We start from the raw sequence: 4,032 nt of genomic DNA, 5'->3' as shown, positions 1-4,032 counted from the left end.
ATTGGTATTTATCTTCATTTGTAAGTGAAATGTCTTAGACTCGATTCTCTCCAAAGATGAATTTGAACCACATTATTGTTAACCCATTGAAGGCTAAGTTCATCCCCTCCTCATAAATAATATTATTTGTTTAAAAAAAAAAATAATAATAATTGAAGGGTGTCCAGAAATACAAATTGGATGTAAATAGAATTTTCCATTTCTATCGTTAGGCTTGGCATTTTCAACCTAACCCGTTAACCCAACCCGTTAAAATTAGTATTCGGGTGGGTGATAAATGAGTCGGGTGGTTAACGGGTCAACCCGTTAATCACCCGTTAAATAACATATCAGTTTGGGTGAACCTGCGAAGCCCGTTAACACCCATTAGTAAGGACTTTTGTGTAATTTCAATAGTTTCCAAAACCCTCAAGTTCCTGACTTTCTCACTGCCTCGCACGCCATTGCTCTCTGAGACTGAGAGATTGATGTGCTCCGTCCTTCTGGCTCCAGTTATCTCCCTCATCTTCTTCCCTCAAAATTTTTATTAAACTCCACCACTCTCTCTCTGGTAAGCTCTGATTCCCTTCCCCCTCTTCTTTCATTTCGATTACTTTTCGTTTCTGCAGATTAGATTCGTCTATTATTTCTCAGATTTTACTTGAGCTTGATTTTAGTTGGTCTCTGCAAATTAGATTCGACCCTTTTCGGTATTTTTTTTTTTGGTTGTGTTTTGGATATTGGGTTTTGCTTCTTGTTCATGGGTTTTGTGTAAAAAATCTTCATTTGTATATTCTCCAATTAAAATTTCCATTTATGGGTAAATTGGAGCTGTTAATTTACCCGCATGAAGTTAAAAGTATTGAGTTTGCTTTGTTTTGGTTGGTTTTTGGATTGGAATTGGGTTGTTGTTTTTGCATTATGTCTGTTGTTTTTGCATTAATTAGGTCTTAGGTTAAATCTTTAGTTTTGAGGCCGCTGTCAATTGTGGCCGATAGAAAGAACATGCATTGATTAGGTCTCTGCATTATGTTTAACAAATCGCAGGACATAGGATGCTATTGTTTTTGGATTTTGGCAGACTGTTGGTTTTAAAAAAGGAGGCGTTAGGCTAATGTAGTGTAGGGGGAGAGTAAGAGGAAAGGTCCTGAACAAAAGCACTTCACTTTTGAATTTGGAATTTCAGAGGACATGACCTGCTTTAGGAAAAATATATATAGTAGTTAGTTTTAGTTTGTAGCATTTGATTCTTCGGGTTTTTGAATCGTTAAATCTTTAGTTTGGACTGTAACTAGATAAGCCAAAGGAGTAGAACTTGATAGCATGCCATTTCCTTACAGATATTAATGTTTTCATCATCAAGATTCTTGTATTCTTCTTTTCGTTTTTTGGCATGGTGTATTGACATGTATCAGAATCTCTCTTTGAGTATAGCCGTGTTTTCTTTTATGCTCTCAAATTGCATCTCAACTTGTTAGTATTCATATGTGTATCTCCAATTTTTCGGATTCAATTTGCAATTTGTTGTGAATTGTGTGCAAAGTTTTCTGATAAAATGCTTGAAAGATTTGGGATTTGTACATGCCGTAGCTAAGGCACATTTGATACTTTCTTGTGTTGTTATAAGCTCAAATCTATGGTGGGTGTTTGTGTTTTCTGTTCCTTTTGTCCGATTTGCAATTTCATTTCTTTCCTGCGAGTATGAACCAGTTGTTATGGGTTATCTGATATTTAGTTTAATTATCCCTTGATGTTTATGCATGCAAGCATGTCTATCAGAAACATTTGTCACATAGAGGTGAATGTTGAAGGCAAAAAAGTAGCATAGGATGCAATGCAAGAAGGTTGGCAAAAATGCAAACAGAGGATGCAATGCAAGAAGAAGAAAGAGAGCTACTGTAGTCTGTAGTGAGACATTGGTTGAGATTTGAGAAAAAAGAATTAGAGTGTTTTACTTATATCCATGTTAAGATTCGGAGAAACATATAACTAATAGAAAGTCGAATTTTATTATATAAAATGGGTTTGTAATTGATTTGGATGAAATGTGTAAAAAAATCAAAAACAAAAACAAGTGACAGGTGACCCATTAAAACCCGTTAACTGAATGGGTTGAATTTAGATGACCCGTTTACAGGCCTATTTGTCGTCTCATGCCAAAGACAAAAAGGTTAATTAGGGGACATGATTTTCCTGCCGACGAAGCCTAAGACGTTTTGGGAGATTAATATTCATAGCGAATTGAAAAATTGGTCATGTCTAACAATGTACCATTGATTTGATGGTACGGTACATATTTCATGATTCTTCGGGGCCATGATATCAAACATTTGTATTGCACAGTATTCTTGAGGACTAACTTTATTCTACTTGTCAATCTCAACGATATAATGTTGTTCAACAAAGCTAGATGCTAAAGAAATGTAACAAGACGGAAAACAAAGAGATAATATTGAGATATCGTTGTAGTTTTGGTTTTTGGTTCACTTGCAGCTATTTTGGTCGGTACAGAAATTAAGTGGCCAAGAAAATACACAACGTTTTTCATGCTGGCCATGTGAGATTGGTTAGCAGTCTAGTTCTTCATTTAAAAAAAAAAAAACTGCATCTGCAACTACAATCCAATTGTCGCTGACCATAACGGTTCTATCGTCGATAATTAAATTAAATACGGCTGGGTTCACTGTTCCTTTCCACATGGATGGAAGAACTCATACAAGTCAGATGCTTTTATTTCTCTTTCACATGAAAACGGAGTATTTATAAACTGGTTTCTTTAAAAAAAAAAAAATGGAAATGAAAACGAAGACCAACTGGAAGATTGGTGATGGGTCTTTAATATACTGGAAAAGATAAATTTGTTTTTTGTTTCACATACGTTGAACTAGGGTTTGGAAAGTTGGAACGAATATGAATGCGACACCTAGATTTGACCCTTCTAATAAAAGAAAGAGGATTCGGATCTTTCTCAGCAAAGCTTCAGAATCAAGTGATCTAGATCGTTAAAATTTAATTAAATAGTTACAATTATTATAATTTTTAAACGGACCTTCTATTTGTAACCTATTGGATCAAATTTCAACGGTTCAAATCACTTGATCCTAGACCTTTGATGAGAAATATCTGGACTGGATCCTCTTCCCTAATGAAATGTGGTACATAAGCAGAATTCACAAAATTTAATATCCATGTGTTGCAAGATGTACATTTATGTTAAAAATTATCATTTGATATATTAAAAGAAGTGTTCAATATATGATATTTCGGTTTTGTATTAGAAATATAGTTAATGGATGTTAAGCAGTATTTTTCTTGACATAAGCATAACAACTAATAAAAAAGTATATGGCAGTTGGTGAGTAAAGCCAGACTTTACAAGTGAATATTCATATTTAAACAAAACCATTTCGATTATCTAATAAAGCACAGCAGAAAAATTGTCTTGGTATACACTTGTTTTGATGATTAACCTTGGTCCAAAACTTGAACATCATTTACTCTCCTTTCCTTTTCACTTCTTTACAAAACAAAAGCTAAACAAGAAAGGACTATACCTCTCTTTTCTTTTTGCTTCAATGACCTTTCATTTTTTTCGGTTAATGGCTACTTTCTCACGACTAGTACTCTCTAATCAGTATAAACACGAGCATGTTTGAGTTGCAGACTAGAGTCGTATGAGATCTTATTTTTCATGTAAGGTAAAGTTATTATTGAAACATAATACACAATCTACACGAGTTTGAAACTTTCATGAATAACAACACTTCGTACCCGAGTCCTTGACTTCTCTTGGTAATTTTTTTTTTTCACATCATTTCAAAAATTTTATTACATTTTTGTTACTAACGTACCCTCAGTGTAAATTGATAGTATAGGTAATACTGTAGCATTTTACTTCCAATACATGCATATATATATTTCTTAGCTGACTCTTAACAAAGTGGCTGCTGCGTTGATGCCCACTGTAAACAATAAATGGAAGCACTTGGCGCACAATGCAGATATGTTAAAAGTGATTTTGCCTTTTGATATTTCGGCAAGTGGTTGCCAGAG

General features: G+C 34.2%; 1 long non-coding RNA gene across 1 annotated transcript; it reads left to right on the top strand.

The window, feature by feature from the left end:
- Positions 1–284: 284 nt before the first annotated feature.
- Positions 285–2,020, top strand: LOC103965896. The gene is made up of 2 exons (XR_670113.3): positions 285–550; positions 1,747–2,020. It is a non-coding gene; the product is annotated as an uncharacterized LOC103965896 (long non-coding RNA).
- Positions 2,021–4,032: the final 2,012 nt, after the last annotated feature.

The sequence above is a fragment of a genome, unplaced genomic scaffold (genome assembly GCF_019419815.1).
Source record: "Pyrus x bretschneideri cultivar Hongxiangsu unplaced genomic scaffold, Pyrus_bretschneideri_v1 Contig40, whole genome shotgun sequence".
NCBI classification, from domain to species: Eukaryota; Viridiplantae; Streptophyta; class Magnoliopsida; order Rosales; family Rosaceae; genus Pyrus; species Pyrus x bretschneideri.
This window is presented reverse-complemented; position numbering and strand designations above follow the sequence as displayed.